The sequence below is a fragment of the Equus przewalskii genome, chromosome X (genome assembly GCF_037783145.1).
Source record: "Equus przewalskii isolate Varuska chromosome X, EquPr2, whole genome shotgun sequence".
Lineage (NCBI taxonomy): Eukaryota > Metazoa > Chordata > Mammalia > Perissodactyla > Equidae > Equus > Equus przewalskii.
In genome coordinates, this window is record NC_091863.1 from 36,579,010 (window position 1) to 36,599,302 (window position 20,293).

Genomic DNA, 20,293 nt, shown 5'->3' on the forward strand with positions numbered 1-20,293 from the left:
CACATAGGAATATGAAGTCTTCTTAATGAAGAGAAATAGCATCTAAATGGCATTCTTTGTCTTGAAGATGTTGCAATAAGCCATTCTGAAAACAAATTGGATGTTCAACTTTCCATCCCTTTCTCTAGAACCTCATGTCTTACCAGGGTAGTTATGGATACAAACTTTCTGAAAGGCTGAATCACTTTATCAAGTAACGTCTTAGAACATCTTACCAGGGCTGTGATGGCCACTTTTCACAGCTAATATCTCAGCAACCACACACGGGATCACAAAGTTTGGTGGTTGAGATCTTGGAAAAAAGTAGGCAAGTCAATCAGCCCCCGAACCCTCATTGATTGCCCACACAGTGCATCCAGCATCTTAGATGAGTGAAGTGCATTTCAAGGAACAAACACTAAATCCACTCCTCCCTCAAGAAAAACAACAAACAGGTAATTTTTAAATTTGGCGTTTTTAGGTAATCTTTAAGGTGGTTCTTTACTTGCCACTAATCATTTCGGTTTTGGATGTAATTTTCAAATTTGCATGTTCAGAAATTTGAATGTGTTAAATTATCCGAGAGTGAGCTCACCAGTTGGACTGGCTCGTGATAATCAAATTCATGGGAGGTTCACTTACAAATCAGACCATGAATTTATTCATGAATACTACCCTACCAAATCCCCCCAGAGCATGGATTTCACCTGCTATACGTACTCCCTTCCCAGAAAAGAAAGGCTAAATTAAGTTGAAATGATTGGCTGGCAAACACTGGATTCAAGAGGGAGCTGTGTGGTTTAAATAAAGGTTATTGATTTGTGGTACCACAATAACCTCACTGCTAATGAAAATATCTGCCTGGCTAATTTTACACCTGGGTTGGTCCATCAGAGCAAGTCTCTTCCTTGATGGTGCTGGGGGACCCTGAAAAACTATCCCCATCAACTCCTCATTAAGGGTTTAGTTACAACATCAGCCCATGGCTATTAGGGGTGTCTCCAATCGCCAATTGGTCTTGATTTCCAAGTATATTAGTCACGATGGACTCTTTCAATCGACAGCATTAGAAAGTTAAAATTCAAACTAGATTAAACAAAAAACATAAGTTATTTGCTCATTCTTAAACTAAATATTGTGACCAAAGGGATAAAATGTGCTGATTGTTCAGGCCTGGGTTTCTCAACTACCCCTAGGATGAATCCCACCCCCCAACAAATCACAGGGACTGAGGGGGGACAGAGTTTCTCCAATGGAAGAGAAGAAAGATTGGATGCTGGGCAGGCAAATAATAATAATAATAATAATAATAATAATAATAATAATAAATGTCCACTATACCAACTTTCTGGTTGAGATTTGTGGTCACGCTCCCCTCCCCAACTCAGAGTCACTTTCAGTGGGTAGGGGAACATCAGCACCAATCACTAGTGCAATGATGAATTACTGATTCCCTCTGGGAGGAAAAGAAATAACACAAAACAGAAGACGTTGGAATAGGCTAAAAGCTTAACTTTATTTCAATAATTTTAAGATTTATCTTTTTATTTGCCTTTTAGATTATTTTATCTTTCACCTAGTTCCTGTTGTCCCAGAAGCTCAGTATCCAGAAGATAACATGACAACTTAATATAACAAATAATAATTATGGAAGTCCTGTGTGCATTGATTTAAGGATTACAATTTCAAATTTAAAATACTGATGGGTTCAACGCGATTTACGCCGGTGAAGATAGTAGGAGTTAGGGAGAGCAGGCAGAGTTATGAGAATCAAGGAGTCTGGGCCATGATATGGGGTCCTACTCACAATTAATACAATGAACTGGTTCCCTCACTATCTGGGGCTAGAATTTTGGGCTAGAAGAGAAGGAGCTCTGTAACTGTGGTTACAAACTTGGTTCCAATCTAGGCTTTGCCACTTGCTAATAATATAGTCTATGCCCTAGTTACTGAAAAGTGATAAAAATCAACATTTCTTGAGCTCTGACTCTGTACCGAGCATTTACATACACAATCTTTAAGCTTTACAAGAACCTTGGAGGGTACGCATTACTCTCTCAATTAGCAAACGCTATCAATGGTAAGACATCATCAGTTTAATAGCAGCTTTATAGAATGAAAAATACAAGACAAAGCAATGATAAGACATATCTCAATTTCAAATATTAAAATAAGAAGTGAAAATAAAATCTCCTTAGAACACAAGAAAATGGAATATTATCCCATTTCACATATGAGAACACTGAGGCTTAGGGAGGTTACGTCACTTATCTGTCCAAAGTCACATGGCTTATTTCTGTATATGGACCCGGAAACCTAACCCAAGTCTGTTTGACTTCTACTCACCACACTGTACCTCCAACGTCACAGTTCCTTGGTTTCCTCATGTGTAAAATGGGGATAGTAATAGGTACCTCCCAAGATCATCATGAGAATCAAATGGTATCTGTGAAAATATAAGTGCCTAGAGGTAACTGTTGCTTATATTCTTTTTAACAACAAAACAACCATAGAGTTGTACTAAGTGAGTAGAAAAGAAGAAATGAAGGGGGCCGGGGATTGACAAAATGGGAACCAGGCAGACTTTAAGGTGATTTCTGCCTTGGGCAGGACTTCTTTTCAATATCCTTCTTGGGGAAGAGATCAGTCCCAGGACATGAAAATCCACATTATAAATTTGATCTTCAACTGGTTGAGCTGTAGGTGCCAGGTACCACATTAAGGTTGTTCAAATAGCCAAGGACTCTCTTTGCCCAGACTCACCCAAAGTAAACAATGAATTTTTTCCAACTTTACTTGATAAGAATCAATCACTTTACTAAAATGTTTCAACATGACTAAATGTAAAGTTAAATGAAAAGGACAACGTCTGAGCTAAAGGTAGTATAAATTCTGAATCATCTAGGTGTTTTTTTCCCTTTATCCCTTATCTATTTCCATTCCTATTCCCTTTCTTCTTTTATTCCCATGCTCCACTTTAAAGAAGAAATGCTCACCTACTTGATTCTATGCCAAAAGCCTTTCCTTAATACAAGATAAGGCCACTCATCTGACTGAATCTTTTTATTTCCTGTGATTACTTTCCTTCCCAACCTTCTCCTAACTTGCCTTTATTATATCTTTTAATGCTGTTTTCTTTTGGTCCATTTAAAGTGACTGTTCTCCTTTCAAAAGGGCATAAAATAAACTTTTTCATTAGAAAAGCCATGCATTTCAGATGGTCAACCACACATGTCCCTTATCTTTCAATACTCTGCCCACTCTCCGGCATGATGAAACTCATAGGGCTTTCTTTATGGTGAGCATCTGTATTAGTGTCCTAGGGCTGCCATAACAAATTACCACAATCTGGGTGGCTTACAACAATAGAAATGTATTCCCTCACGGTTCTGAAGGCCAGAAGCTTGCAATCAAGATGTCAATAGGGCCATGCTCCATCTGAAGTTTCTAGGGAAGACTCCTTCCTTGCCTCTTCCAGATTCTGGTGGCTGCTGGCATTCTTTGGCATTCCTTGGCTTGTAGACACATCACTCCAATCTTTGCCTCCGTCTTCACGCGGCCTTCCCCTACATTTTTCTCTGTGTTTCTCCTCTTCTAACAAGGGGACTTGTCTTTGGATTTAGGGCCCAATCCAGGATGATCTCATCTCAAGATCCTTAACTTAACTATATCTGCAAAGACCCTTTTTCCAGATGAGGTCACATTCACGGGTACCGGGGGCTAGGACTCAGACATATCTTTTGGGTGGCCACCATTCAACCCGCTATATCATCCAACTCAAAGAGGTATCACTTTTAATCTAATAATCCCTTAAATGCTATCCTATTTTTTCTTTTTCTATATTTTTCTTATGAGTGTATCTCTCTTACATAATGGAACAAAAGAAGACATTTTAAATGTATAATTCTTTAATGTCCCCTAGTTTCCAGTATTTGAACATCACTCGGGGGTTTCCAAAGTTCCTTTCCATTTATATCTCCTTAGATGCTCCCTGCGACACTGTGTGATGAGTCTAACAAATATTATTGCTTTAGAGATACAGAATCTGAGGTTGAAAGTCTTGTCCAAAATCTCATGTCACTCCAAGTCGGGGTTTCCTGAACCTTCATCTTTTCACTACACATCTGACAACAAAACGTGATTTTTTTTCATTGTAAATACATACAGAACATACCTATCTTGAGTATTAATCTTGATAGAAGTGAGAAACCCCACTATCATTTAGTCTTTAGGACTTAATTAGCTTACTCAATGTGATGGCATCTGACACAAATTTGGAAACCATTTATTTGTGGTCATCTGGTCAAAACACAACCTCTGACCTCCAGTATCTCTTCTTACATAGTTATCTGTCCAGTATAGGAGTGGTGATAGTCTGAGAGTGGTTTTCATGAATATCTTCTCTCCTTCTTAAATCCAGATTGTCTTAGTCCATTCAGGTTGCTATAACAAAATACAGTAGAACACGGTGATAAATAGATGGGCTCAGTCCAGTAGGAGGACTTCCTGAAGAGTAGTGCCCAAAGAGGGCCACTTTGCAAAATGCACAAAAGATGTGCTTTTCCCTTTTAGACGGACTTTGAGTGCTGGAAAACAGATATGAAGGCAGAAAATAATGACTATTATCTTCCTATGAACTTTAGAGAAAACAATATACAATCATCTTGAGTAGTGTAACCTTTGGCCTGCTCCAGAATGCAATATCCTTTCCAAGTGGGCAAACCCTTGATGGTGTTGATTTGGTTTTGTGTTTACTTCTAATAATAAAAGGGAAGTGGGAGATTTCTGGTGGCAGGCAGCCAAACCATTCATCTAAAGATTTGGTATGCTTGTATGCGTTTACTCTGAATTATATAAGTTATTCTTGTTTAATCATTTATATTGACTTTAAAGAAGCAAACAGTACCTATGTCAAAAGTTAAATTTGTCTTGCACTTTATTCAGAGATTGCTTCAGAAGTCTCCCATTTCAGAGAAAATAGTGATTTGTCTAATCTCAATCAAATCCGGTGTGCATGGGAAAGAAGATCACAGAGCCAGAGATGAAATAAATAGCACCTGCTGGGTCCTTTGAGAGGTACATAAATTATGAGGGAGAAAATTCTTCAGTAAACACGATGTAACGCACATCTCCAAGTGTGTCTGTTCTATGGGCTTCTCTCACTTCCCCTCTCCCTCTCTCTCTGCCCACCTGAAGGCCGAGAGGCCCTATAGACTCGCTGCTGGCCTCCATTTCAGCAGTCTACACATGCACAGTGCCATGCTCTAGGATCCTTTAAGAAGAAAAGATGACCTCCTAACCACAAGACCTTAGTTATTATCACAGCCTGCAACCGAAAGGAGTTTTCTATAATGAACATAAGCATGCTGAGCAAAAGTTCAGTTGCACTGGTTCCCTGGCTCAGGAAAGGTGTCGAGCAGACTGATCACAATACCGACCCTTATAAGAGACGCTGGTGGTGCCTCTCCAATCCCCTTTTTTGGGCCAGTACACCCGTTCCCCAGCTGCCAGGGGTGGTGGCTGCTGAGAGCTCACAGTTGCCCCCTTCTCCAGAGAATTGCTCTTAGCCAAATGGAGCCATCTGGCAAGGGAGATTACACCATACCCAACCACCCCCAGGCAGCCCAATGCCAATGACTGACTGAGAGATATGAAAGGCAGGCTCTCTTGGCTCAAGGTTCGACTAATTGTGTGGTACAATCAAGCTCCAGAGCTCCCCGTGGGATCCGGCTGAAGCTGGTCTCCAGGCGAGACCAACTCCTTTCTTAACATTTTCTTCTACTCCATCCTTCTTCCTCATTCTCATTCTCCTGAGAACACCCTCCCAATAAACCACTTGCCCAAGAATCCTTGTCTTAGGTTCTGCTTCTAGAATCTTGCCGAAGACACTTCTGTTACGTGAAGAGCAAGAACAATCCTAGACAGCAGAAATGCTGCCTCTTTGCAGCACCTCACCAGGAGGATCTGCACTCTGACCTGTGACCCAAGTCAGGTTCTCTCTCTTCCTCACTCTTGTAGCCAATGAGCCACCAAATAAAACCTCTTCCTGCTTAACATCTTGTCTAAGCCCTCCTCAGTCACCATTCCAGTTCAGTTCAGTTCTCATGGCTTCTTAACTAGGTTAGTGTCATTTCTTCCTAACTGGTCTACTTGACTTCAGGCCTATTAGCTGCTTGCTGGTATCTTTCTGAATGACAAATATGATCATGTTACTTTATCTTCAAACACTCTCATTAGCTACGTTATTACTATCAGAGTAATAATAATTGCCACCCTTTATTATATACTAACAGATTTACATTCATTATCTTATCCTGTGAAGTAAAACTGCAACAAAGTAGTAATTAGCCCCTTTTGCAGGTAAGAACATTGAATCTCTGGAAGGGTAAGGAATTCACCCAAGGTCACACAGCTGGTAAAGGGTTGATCTGGAAAGAGTTCTAGCTGACTCCAAAGCCATGCTCTTAATCTCATTACTAGGTTGCCCCTCAATAAATCCAGACTTCACATTCTGGCTTTGAAAGCCTCTGTGGATAGGACCCAAAATAGTTTTTCAAATTTATCTCCCCCAATTTATCATACTCCTCACCCCAGCTCTACCAGACAACTTGCCATTCCTTCAACACACTTTGAACATTCCTCTTTCCTGCTCCTGCTGTTTTATCCAACTAGAAGGCCTTTTGCCCATACCTCCACTTGTCATACCCTCGTGGCAGACTGTACATTCTCTTCTACAATGTGACCTTGATCCTTTTCCCATCCAGAGGTGGGGCCTATGGTCCCTCCCCTTGAATCTGGGCTGGTAATCTCTCGTTACCAATAGAATGTGACAGAAGTGATGCTGTGTGACTTCCAAGGCTAGGTCAGAAAAGTCCAAACATCTTCTGCCTGAGACCACCTAGATGCTACAGAGGCCATGTGTAGGCACTCCAGCTGGCAGCCCAGCTGAACTCCCAGTTGAGTTCTTGCTGACAGCCTGTATCAACACAAGCCCTGTGAGTGCGCCATCTTGGTCGTCCAGCCACCCGAGCCTTCAGATGACTGCACCCCAGTCACATCTGATCACAACCACTTAAGAGACCCCAAGAAAGAACTGCACAGCTGAGAACTTCCTGAATTCCCGAAGATTTGTAGCAAACGAAAATGATTCCTTAGTGCTCCTGTGTTTGGGGGTAAATTCTTAAACAACCATAGTAACCACGAGTGCCCTACAATCTTCCAGTGCTTTAATTAAATGCCAATTCCTCCAGGGAGCCTCCCTAGCCAGATTTAATTTCTACCTTCCCAAAACTCTTATATCAATTAGCTTCTCAAATATGTCACTTATTACAGTTGGCCTTATATTATAGTTATTTGTGTGCTTGCCTTTTCCCTCTAATCCACACATCTTGAGGGTAGGAAGAATGCAGTGTTGATATTCATTAATCTTTATATTCTGTAACTACTAACCCAGTGTGTGGTACCAAGCAGACTCTTATTAAATGTTTGTTGTCCTGAACAAGTTGAAGAGTTAAGGAATATTTAATTCTCCACTAATAGGAGAGAGTTGCAAATCTCTAGGCCTAATGGAACTACAGCCTTTTGCTGCAGTCCAGACCCAAATAAAAGAGCAAAACTTGCCAATGAAAGAGTAAAAAGCCCCCATTAAATAGGAGAGACAGTATAGTGTCCAACTGTCGAAGAGAATGGGTTCCACCAACCTGGGTAGGAATGTCTGCTCCATCACTTATAGTTACATAATCATGGTAAGCTATTTCTCATCTCAGAACTTCAGTTATCCCCTCTATCAAATAGATTAATAGTGCCCACCAACTAGAGTTGTTCTGGGGAGAAAATGAGATAATTTCTGTAAAGCATTTAATTTGTAGTTTCAATAATAAATCTTCAATAAATGGTAACTATTCATGATATAGGTAGTGAGTATACATTAAAATTCCCAGGACAACATCAATTTCAGAGTTTCATTCTTTTCTACACAATGATTTGTCACATAAATCATTAAAAGCTATTTGTAAGACTCCTTTTAAATATATTCACAGACCATAAACAATGCTTTGCCAGACCATTTGTCCTGATTTTTGCTTGAAAAAAATATGGTCACTATACCCATAGACTGCAGGACCATCCATTCACATAGGATATAATGTAATTGTGTCCCCTGGAGTTGTGCAACATGACAGCCTGGATCCCGGTGAACGCTACGTGGGCACGTGTGCCCTTACCCGATACGCCTTCCCTACTGCAGAAGAACAAAAAGCTGGGGGCGCACCCCACCTCAATTTGCATCTGCAAGTTCTGTCAAGTGTAGGGACCAAGAAGTACTTTCTTCTGGAAAAGAAGATAAATAATTTGTGCGATGATTATTTTACAAGATGTAAAGACATACTCTAAAACTATTATCTAACATGAAAGGCTCACAACAAATCTGGCTTTCTTATTTTTCCAAAACAGAGAAAACTCTTTCAGCATAAACATTTCTTAAACAAATGTTCCAATTTTCTTTTCTCAAAAAATTTCCCCTTCCTCCACCAAAGCAAATAAGCAAATAAACTTGTTCACAACCCTACTCATTATGCAACATCAACATTTATGAGCAGGACAACAGTGGAGAATATAATGAAAGAAGATAATCTGAAACTTCCCCCCAAAATGATTTTAAACATGATGAAGGGTTTTTTAAAAATCCTTGGCTTTGTTCTCAATATGCACATTTTGTATTATGAGCGGGGATTCCTTCGGGTGGTTTAGACAACACAAAGCCAATGCTGAATCATAAAGCTGGACTACACCCAAATAAACCCAGAGGCAATGTGTTCACAGTATGGAATCTTCTAGCATTGAAGGTCTTGGAAGAGCTTGCTTAATCCTTCCTAATCCCTTCTGCTCCAGCTTTTCCATTTCCTTTTATGTCATCCTCAGTGGAAATGGAAAACTTCTCACCATTAAGACCCCTTACTATACAGGGAGTCAGTCCTTCCTCTTGGGTGCAGGTCATTGGTTTCCCAAACATTTACCAGAAGAGAAAACCGTGCCATCCACATGCTCTGGCTTTCTTTTATTGGCTATCTGCACCAGCCCCTGAATGAACTGGGAGATTGAGGCAGTGGGAGGGAAGTATGGGCCTTTGTTAGTGTAAAAGAATTGGAATAGGACAAGGTGAAGAAGTGGTAAAAAGTGGGGTTTTGGCCCTTGAAGATCAGGAGCCCTTCTCATGGGCCTTCTTCTGTACTAAACATACTTTCCTAGTGTTGAAACCTTTCATCATCATTGATGAGAGTGCTCCAATAACAATAATAACCACAATTCCTACTACCTTTTCACTACTCTTTACAGAACTCCTACTGGGGACCAAACACATTGAATCTTCATAACTTTGCAAGAGAGGTATTATTATTACTATTTTACTGAAAATGAAACTGAGATTCAGACAGATAAGGTCACAGGGTTAGAAGGCAGCAGAGCTGGGATTGGATCCCAAATTGGCTAATCCAAAAGCCCACGGCAGGTTGCCTCTGGTTTATGCAAACCACACTGCAGCTTAAACCATATTTTCCCTAAAAGCACTGACCAAGTTTGGATCCAGAAGCAGAATCTCCCATTGTCCCAAAGATTTTCCTCCCATCTGTATTCCATGCTTTGTCAGGATTTCAAAAAACTGAGACACCAGTCCTTATATGTTGTTATATTTTAAAATACACTCACCCTTCCTAACCCTTTCCTTTCCTAATGGCCCTTGCTGCCATCTACTTTTCAGTACTCCCCGGCACCCACAGCAAGTGGAGGGGCTACGAGGTCAGTGGTCACATGGCTGTTGAGATGGCAACACAACTCTTTAAGCAGACGTGTGTCCTTGTTCCTCTGGAAACAAACAAATAAAAAAAGTATGGGTAGACTGCACCAAATGTACCATCAACAAAAGAAGACACAACATATATTTATTCTTTCACTGATATTTCATGAGCAATTAAGATGTTAAGATTTTCCCTAACACTTTCTTACATTGCTAGGATGAGTCTAAATAGGTACAACCTCTATGGAGGGCAACTGAGTAATATCTATGAAATCTATAAAAATTACATGTGCACCTACCATTTGTCTTAGACTAGGTTTCCTAGAAACAGAGGCTGAGACAAGGATTCTTGTGCAGATGACTTATTGAAGGAATGCTCTCAGGAGAAGCCTGAAGGAGAGTAAAGGAAGCAGGATGGCAGGGGAAGGAGCTAGCGCAAGGTGTGGTTTCAGATCAATCTAGCCTAAGCCGATCCCGCAGGGAGCTCTTGACTGAAAATTGCACCGCAGAGGTTGTCCTGCCCACAAACAAGGAGGCTGGGCTGTTATACCCACACATCTGTCAGTCATTGGCCAAGGGCTGCCCCTACAAGGGTGTGTAACACCCAAGACATTTGCGAGCCAGGCAGCAACTGTCAGTCGACAGCAGCTCCCCAGAAAAGAAAGCAGGTGTAAGGTTTTAGCAGCCAACATCTGCCGCAGCTAGGGAATGGGTATGCCAGTCCCATAAAAGAGATCTGGGCCAGGCACCAACAACGCTTGCCATCATTTGACCCAGTAATTCCATATCTGGTAATTTATCCTCAGATATGTTTGCACAAGTGCAAAGTGGTACACATCCAAGTTTATTCATTGCAGTGTTGTTTATAATAAGAAAAGGCCCATCAATAAGCGACTGGTTAATGACATTGTGGTACATCCATACAACGGAATATTAGGTGGATGTGGGAAAAATAAGAGTAAGGAAGCTTTCCATGTATGAATGTGGAATGACTTTAAATATATATTTTTACATAAAAAAGCAAGGTGCAGATACAATATATAGAGTATGCCACTATATGTTTTCTTTAAGAACATATATGTGTATTTGTTCATACATGCTTAAGTTAATCCTGTAAGGATAGACAAGAAACTGGAAACACTGTGGTTGGAAGACAGAGTGGGAGGGAGAGTTTTCAGCATATATCACTTTGTACCTTGCGAATTTTATATTACATGAATATATTACTTACTCAAATGAAATGAATGAAGGTGGATAGATAGACAGATAGATAATTGCTTTGCCCTGAGACCCAGTCAGGAGTTTCTGTCACTCCTTTGACAGCCAAAATAGGCAGAACCAAAAGGACATTTTAAAACTCAATTCTTATTCAGAAATAACTTCCTTCGTGACGATTGCTAACATATTTCCTGCACTTGTGTATAATTACTGGTTTAATCAATAGCCTCTTATTTTCTGATATGATATTTCAGATCTTCCACCCTTCCCTATTATCCATCCCTCCCCATGGAAGTTTGATTTCTTTATTAAGATGAGGTCAATGAACTCCTGCGACTGCAACAGGCTCGCCGTCTGAATTTTGAGCCAAGCTATAGTCCCCAGCTATAATTGAAGGCCAGTATTTCCCAAAATGTGTTAATTAGACTCCTAGTTTCACCTAAGAGATGCTAATAGATGTCTTAAGACAAAATAGCTTCGTGGCTATATAAATTTAGGCTAAATAGATTTCTGTACCGCAGGACTTCTCAGAGCCTTTAATGTTACAATGCGCATTTTGAATCTCCTAAAGGTGAAGAATTCTTTCAAAACTATTTGACTGCAGACTTGGAGAAGGGTTCAGCTGGGCAGGTCTTGCTTGGGCTTTCTCAATGACTGGGGTCATCTGAAGGTTCAGCTGAGCTGGATGTCCAAAATGGCCCACTCACATGGCTGGCAGTTTGGCTGTTGGCTAGGAGTTCAGTGAGGCTGTCGACCAGAGTATTTCCACATGGCCTCAACAGCTTAAGGGTCTCAGGTTGGTTGGGTTTCTTACATGACACCTGGCTTCCCCCACAGCAAGTGTCCCAAGAGAACCAAGCAGAAGCTGCATGACCTTCTATGAACTTGCCTCAAAAGTTATGTGATCACATCAGTGGTTACCAGGGAAAAGGGGGGGTGGGGGGAGGGCACAAAGGGGGAAGTGGTGTACCCACAACATGACTAACAAAAATGTACAACTGAAATCTCACAAGGTTGTAATCTATCATAACATTAATAAAAAAAAAAAAGTTATGTGATCACTTCTGTTGATTCTATTGATTATAAATGAGTTGCTAAGATCTGCCCAGATTCAGATGGAGAGGCCACAGAACCCACCTAGGAAGAGTGTCAAAGAATTTGTGGACATATTTTTAAATAGCTACAATTTATTATGCTGTGATTGTACAGAAGGGACCCCAAAAAATACTTGACCAAAAACAACTGAATCCATGCTGCTGAAAAGACAAAGTGGTAGTACATGCATTTGAGCCCCAAATACAGGGTTTCCTTAAGTACTTGGAGGATGCTGTATAAACACGCATTGCCATTTAATCAAAGGCAAAGCCGGTTTCTGCATGAACCTACTCTGGACCACGCATCATGTCTATTTGCCATAGACTCACGCCATGTGTTAACTGCATGTTTCACTGACTTATTTTTGAAAATCGACAAATTTGGCTTCAAGATTAATTACAGTGTATAAGAAAGAGCTGTCAAGTGTTCTATGTCAGTCTATTTGATAGTCATACCATTTGCAACTATGAAGAAACTATAGCATTTCTGATCAATTAATTTCACCATGTTTATCAGCATCCTTTTGAAACTAAAATTTGAGGGGATGAAACGATGCTCTAGTGTTTACTTTGACAAAAAGAACCACAAACCCATCCATCATTAGCATAGGAATTTTGAGTCCTCTGTTTAGACCATTGACAATATTACTTCAGTCTCTCAATGATGTTTGTCCACAGAAGTAAAGTTGAGCGCCCAGATAAAAGAAAATGCTGACTTCCTTCACCATCAGACTAAAAGAAGAAAATACCAGAAGGATTTTATTTCATCAGGACAATGAATCAAAAATGAGGACCCCCCCCCCCCCACTTAAGCACATTATGGTGGTGAAATTCCCTGTCAGCAAGTCTGAGGATTATGTAACCACTGCAAGTACCTTCTCTCCAGTCCAGTAAAATGACATTAGCAGCAAAAGCTCAGAGCAATGCATAATTAACACATTCTGGAAATCATGTGGCTAAGGCAAGTAAATCTTTCACAAGCTCTTAACGTACAAGAAAGATTTTACATATTCAATGAAGAGAGGAGAGCAAAACAGGCTGACTGAAGAAGGGATTTGAAAAAGGTGGGGTAATTTTTTAAGAGAGAGGAGGCAGGGCTCTTTGTCCCAGGTGCTTGTGCATTTGGTTAAGCAAATTGGTCAAGGAGACAGAGGAAGCAAAAGTGTTTCCATCCCCTCCAGCCAAGCTGGGAATAACGAAGCCAGTCATGGACCAGCACTGAGCAGGTAAGCTGAGGCAGGAGAGTGCGGCCTCAATGGCAGGGAACAGCACAAAAATCAGGGGTAGAAGCAATGGGAGATGGCTAAGGATTGGAGGGAGGGCTGGTTTGTCCAGGAAAGCTGAAGTTATAAGAAAAAAACAAACTGTGCTGAAACATTGGGCATTGCCTTCCCGGTCACAGGCCAGTGTGCAAGGAGATCTTGTCATTTTATTAAGAGTGGTCCAACTCCACAACCTTTCATGCTTTTCTTGCTATTGATAATGTCTACAGGGGACACTATCTGCACCATGTTAAAGATTCAGCATATGTTAAAACTGGACAGTGCCACAGAGATCATTTGGTTCAGCCATTTTGGCTTTGGGAGAAGTCCTCTGGCTCTCAATATGTGACAATTTTCTTGCCTTCAAATGTCCTTGGGCTCAATTGTTAGTTGTCAACTTTGCATGGTTACCGGCCACTCCTAAGGTCTGCTCTGCAAACTCCATTTTCTCAGAGCTGTCTGTGAACTCCAGACTCTTGGAATTGTCCGTGATTTCCCACTTGGCAATCATCATGTTCAAATGCCATAGCTTCCCAAACTTCCCAAGTTATCATTTTGCTGCTGAAGAGGAAGTTGGTTAGGTCATTTCTGGACGCTTGAGAATTGTGGTCAATTCTTGGAGGACTTCTGAGAACCACCTGCCCTGTCCAGTGTTTCATGCTGGAAGCATCAGTGACTGTTTCTCCACCTTCTAGCTGCAGCCTTCAGACCCTCACTCCTCCGGCTTCGGCACACTAGGTAAGCCCTCAGGCCCCTGGTTTCCTGCAATACACATAGTGGCTCTGTTTCCCTGACCAAACCCCGTCTTCCTGTCAAAGTTTTCTTGTATTGAGAGAGGTCCAAACTCTCCCACTTCATAGTGAGAGCCAAGATTGCTACTCCAAAGCAGGAGTTCTGGGAGTAGGAATTCTCAGAGTTTGGGGCGCAGTGGTGCTTGGCACAGGAATCACAAACACACTGAACCAAAGGATGCCCAAAAGACACATATTCACCATAGGTCTTTTGATTGCAAGTGTCAGAAAACCACTGGAGCCAGTTTAAGCAAAAAATACAGGGAAGGGGTATTATAAGGATACTGACGTGTGTCCTGGAATTGAAGGAAGAGTTAGACAATCAAACTTCAGGACGGGCAGAGAACAGGGCTTGAGGAAAATGGAGAACTCATGAATTCTTCTCTCCTCCTCTTTAGGTTTTGCTTCTCTTTGCATTTCTACTTTGTTCTTCTCTTTCACTGCAGAAAGGTTTTCTCTGTCTCCCAAGCAAATGGAAGCAAAGTTTCTAGATTAGTTTGTACAGACGAAGCAGGTAGAGATAAGAAGAGGATCATTCTCCTGTACCAAACCTCTACTAGGGTCAAATTCACAAAAATTTGAATGCAGTCTGTGCGCACAGAGACCGGAGTCTCAGCCTGGAAAGAGAGCATGGCTGGAGACCCAGTAAGAGAGAAGTCTGAGTGAGCACAGAATCACATTCCAAGAGATGCCACAGATTCAGTGTGGAAGTGGTGGTTTCGTTTTCCACAGACAATGGTTCTTCAATAGTATGTGGTATAACAAACCCAGGAAATAAAAGGCAGGCGTGCCAGTTGCATTGAATTTCCTGCTGCTAAAGAGGTGCTGAACTGAGACAATTGCCAAACAGCTCGACAGACAAAGTCAGAATGTAAGTGAAAATAAAACAAAAGAAAAGGAGAACAAAAAGAAAGGAAAAGACATTCCAAATGAACGTGCAAATAAAAATTCTAAAACACATGAAGAAATCTCATGCTAGCGAAAAAACATCTAACAAAATAAAGAATCTGACATGAACTCAATACAGGTGGAGTCAATGTTACAGAACAGAAAAAGACAACAATAATTGTGTTTGGGACGCTCCAGGAGATCAGTGAAGGCATAACATTCATTAAAAAGAGGGCAGGGTTCCTTCCGCTCCTCCCTGGGCTTCTGACCACAAACACCTGGCCCCTTGGCACTGCCCCACCCCCACAGACCCACTTCTCTCTCCTTTAAGCCCATCAGTCCCATGCAGCACATCCAGGGCTGTTCCTTTGCCCCTGGGGACTCTGCTTTGCTGCGGCCCTAGGAAGCCCTGTCCCCTTTTCTTGTCCAGGTCCTGGGCTTGGTGACCACTCTCCACTGTGCTCTGGATGCCATTCTCATCTGGTAGACTCCTTCTTTCAGAAGGTCTGTTTTGTCCTCCCACAGTTGTGAGTGCTTTTTTAAAAAAACAAAATTAATAGGCTCTATTTTTATTTTTGTTTTTTTGAGGAAGATTAGCCCTGAGCTAACATCTACCCCCAATCCTCCTCTTTTAATTTTTTTGTTTTTTGCTGAGGAAGATTGGCCCTGAGCTAACATCTGTGTCCATCTTCCTTTATTTTGTATGTGGGACGCCTCCCACAGCATGGCTTGATAAGTGGTGCATAGGCCATGCCTGGGATCTGAACCTGAGAACCCCAGGCTGCTGAAGCAGAGGATGCGAACTTAATCACTACGTAATAAGCTTTATTTTTTAGAGCAGCTTTAGGTCTACAGAAAAACTAATCTAGAAGTACAGAGAGTTCCCACATGCCCCCTCTCCCTCACCAACCCACAGTTTTCTCTATTATTTATGTCTTGTATTAGTGTGGTATGTTTGTTACAATTGATGAACCAATACTGATACACTATCATTAACTAAAGTCCATAGTTTACATCAGGGTTCACTCTTGGTGTTGTACATTCTATGGGTTTGGACAAATGTATAATGACACATATCCATTACTGTATCATATAGGATAGTTTCACTGCCCTCAAAATTCTCTATGCTCTGCCCATTTCTCCCTCTCCCCTCCTCAACCCCTGGCAACCACGGATCTTTTCATTGTCTCCACAGTTTCGCCTTTTCCAGAATGTTATGTAGTTGGAATCACATGGTATGAAGCCTTTTCAGACTGGCTTCTGTCACTCAGTAATATGCATTTAAGATTCCTCCATGTCTTTTCACGACTTGACAGCTCATTTCTTTTAAGCGTTGAATAATATTCCTTTGTCTGCATGTACCATAGTTTATGTATCCGTTCACCAACTCAAAACATCTTGGTTGCTTCCAAGTTTTAGCAATTATGCATAAAGCTGCTATAAACATCTGTGTGCATGTTTTTGTATGGATATAAGTTTTCAACACTTTTTGGATAAATACCAATACGTTTGATTGCTAGATATTATGGTAAGAGCATATTTAGCTTTGTAAGAAATTGCCAAACCGTCTTCCAAAGTGACTATGCCATTTCGCATTCCCATCAGGAATGAAGGAGAGTTCCTACTGCTCCACATTCTCAGTAGCATTTGGTGCTGTCAGTGTTCTGGATTTTGGCTATTCGAATAGGTGTGCAGTGGTATCTCACTGTTGTTTTAATTTACAATTCCCTAATGACATATATTGTGGAGCATTTTTTCATGTTTATTTGCCATCTGTATGTCTTCTTTGGTGAGGTATCTGTTCAGATCTTTTGCTCATTTTAATTGGTATGTTTGTTTTCTTATTGTTGAGTTTTCAGTGAGTGCTCTTTTGTAACAACTGGTTTTCAAAGAGCCAAATCTCCAAGTTTTTCCAGGACATTAACCACAAGCCAACTTGCTGTCTCCGGAGATGTTTCACAGTCCTTGAGTTGGGATTTTCCCTCTCTTTGCTCTTACTGGAGTTTTTGGATCTGTGGACAGGGACCATGGAACTGCATGGGGCACCACTGATAGACTTGCTCCAGGCTCGAGTTGCTAACTGGAGCTGCAGCCAGTGCATCTGGTGCGCTCTGCCAGCCAGAGGACATTTGCAGCCCATGGGGCTATTGCACTTGTGACAAAGAAGCCAAACGGTAACAACTACCAACACTTGTTTGTAGTCGTGTCAGAACCCACCAGAATCCAGTTCACCTCTCTCCCAGATCCTCTGAATCCCACATTTTTTAAAAGAAACCTGGGCAAGAGGAGATTGGGAGACCAGAACAGCACTGAGATTCTAAACTAGCTGCAGAATTATTCAGAATACACTCACTCTCTTTCACCCAGACAACAAGCACTGCCCAAAGTTCTTCTACCCAGAGCTGGTGAAGAATGCACAGGAAACAGCAGGAAGTCTTCAATCTAGAAACGAGGGTGGAAAGAATCATAGAAAAGATCAAATACAGGACTTGATCAGTATGGGGGATGAGTATGATGACTCCGATTCTCCCACTGACGGATTTGGACTTGAAGCACGTGATAAGCTTGTTTCTGCTTCTCTCACCTTTAACTATGGAAAATTTTACATTAACTTGAGAACACTGCAGTTACAGCAAACATTAGAATCTGACAATGACTTCATTAAAGAAAACAGGAAAAATCACCAAAAAAGAAGTTGAAGGAAGATGGTGAGATGATAAAGAAGAAAACAGATGACACTTAGACAGAGAGAAGGAATGAACAAGTCTCAAGTTTCCCAAACTGGCTTCACAGCTCTCAATGCTGATAAGGAAAGAAGACTAAGAAATGCTGCTGGGAATCCAAGTGATAAAGAGATGTTAAAGAAATTCCAGACAGAGAAACAGGCCCGGCAAAAACAGGCACAAGGAGCATAAACCTCTGGGAATCAGGGAACACTTCCCACCCCTTGCTTCTGAGAACAATTTGCTCCAGGAGGCCATTGCCATGTTCTTTCTGACAGGTTTGAACTTGAAGCAGCTTCTCAGTGAATCTCTAGAAGGAAGATCCTTCTGCGATATGGATGATGAAAGAGATTCCAATGGGGTGAGATTGAACTAGGAATTCAGACAGCTCTCTTCCCTCCCTGAAGGCCTGCCAGTGCCCCTGAAAGAGCGCATCGAGCAGTTGGTTCAAGCTATCAGGCTGAAGGAGAGTGCAAATGGAAGTTCTTCACTCAGGATATTAATGACATCCTATTCGGCATGGAGATGCAAACCCGGAAGCTGAGCAGCCAGATCTGTCCTGAGGTACATGGCCATTTGACTCCATTCCTGCCCTGCCACAAGGACACCCTGGTCATACTTGCTTAAAAATTTCCTCTCTGTGAGCTGGGGGTGGGGGTGCATCTGAAGGAGCCTCTACAGAAACTTAAAGAAGCTATTGGCAGGACAATGCCAGAGCAGATGGCCAAGTACCAGGATGAATGCCAGGGACATACACAAGCAAATACTGCAGAGATGCTGGAAGAGGAGAAAGACAAGAAGCAGAGAGAACAGATTTGTTCTGGAAAGGAAGAAGAAAAGAGGAGCAGGGCCCAGAAGAAATTCCAATGGAATGCTGAAATCAGGAAGGTGCTCTTCAGATGATAAAGATGAAACAAGAGGTCTGTGATCTGGACAGAAACAAGAGCCAGTCTGTGGAGGACTGCATGAAAGCTTTTCTGGATGCTGAAGTTCCAACTCTCTGGCCCCAAGACTGGGTGCAGACCAGCTGTCTGTGTAAGGACACCAGACCACACCATGGGTCCCTGACATCAAAACAAAGTAATGGCTCCTTCAAAGTCAAGGTAAAGGAATCATAGGCTAAGCCTCATAAAAAGGTTCTCATTCCATCAGCCCAAATTGGCAACCCCATTGCTTTGCATAAAAGTCACAGGTCTTTATGTACAAAAGTAGAAATAAATCTTCTGGAGAGTGATGTCAGCATCTGGGTGAATTGAGTTTTTCCTTTTGTCTCTCCTCTCTAAGTTACTACTAAACAAACAGACATCCATTAGCCAACAGAGGATTTCTTACACAGCACAAAAAGACTCCTGACAGATTCATGCAGCAATACATCTGAAGGTGGGTGGACTGGACCCCCAGGACACAGTGGAACTAGGGGAATGGGCCCCTCCCACTCCCTGGCAACAGCAATCCAGGATGCGGATCTTCACACAGTGGCCAGCGCAACTGTGAGTGGAGGCAGGGGCAGCCTGGCCCATATGTGAATATTTGCAGAGCAGCAGTAGCCTGCCTGTGGGAGCACCCAAGGTGCCACAGCAGCCCCACCTGCACAAATGCTCCCTGTTGAGCTGCTGCAGCCCAGCCTGCACAAATGCAAAATAGCCAACTGGCACGACTATAAGCAGATGGGGAGGGAAGAGAAAAAACAGCTCCTGCCCCCCACAACAGTAGCAGGGGGAATCTGCAGTCAGAAGCAACAGGAACCACAGTAAAACCGGTGACTCAGCCCCTAGTGGTGGCAACCCTAACACCAGCTTCATCAGCAGCGGGGGCTGTATACAAGTCCCAGGTCCCCAGGACCCTGCCAGCAACAGTGACACCCGTGAACCCAGCACCCCTGGCAGTGGTGCAACTAGCACCCCAAGACAACCTGGGAACAACAGCACAGGTGGTGCATGGGACAGCAGCATCTAAGCCCACAGAGAACCAGTGGAGGAACACAAGACCCAGGTGACCAGAACCAAAGTAACCAAGGCTGTACTCAAAGAAAGGTGGTTACTTAGGGCCGGCTCCGTGGCTGAGTGGTTAAGTTTGCGCACTCCGCTGCAGCGACCCAGGGTTCGGATCCTGGGCACAGACATGGCACCGCTCGTCAGGCCACGTTGAGGCGGCATCCCACATCCCACAACTAGAAGGACCTGCAACTAAGATATACAACTGTGTACAGGGGGGTTGGGGGAGATAAAGGAGAAAAAATAAAAAAGATTGGCAACAGTTGTTAGCCCAGGTGCCAATCTTTAAAAAAAAAAAGAAAGAAAGAAAGGTGGTTACTACCACAAATGCATTGGCAGAGGATCCGTTCATCAAACACCATGAAGAACTACAGTACCATGACAGAACAGAAGGAAAATGACAACCCTCCAGAAACCAAACCTGAAGTCACAGAAGATTACAATCTAACTGACAGAGAATTCAAAATAGATATCATAAAGAAACTCAACAAGTTACAAGAAAATTCAGAAAGACAATTCAATTAGCTCAGGAGTAAAATTAATGAAGAAAAGGA

The 20,293-nt window shown here is 42.1% G+C and overlaps 1 pseudogene; it reads left to right on the forward strand.

The window, feature by feature from the left end:
- The first annotated feature begins 6,881 nt into the window (after positions 1–6,881).
- LOC103540843 (ubinuclein-1 pseudogene) lies at positions 6,882–18,968 on the forward strand (annotated as a pseudogene).
- The last annotated feature ends 1,325 nt before the right edge of the window (positions 18,969–20,293 follow it).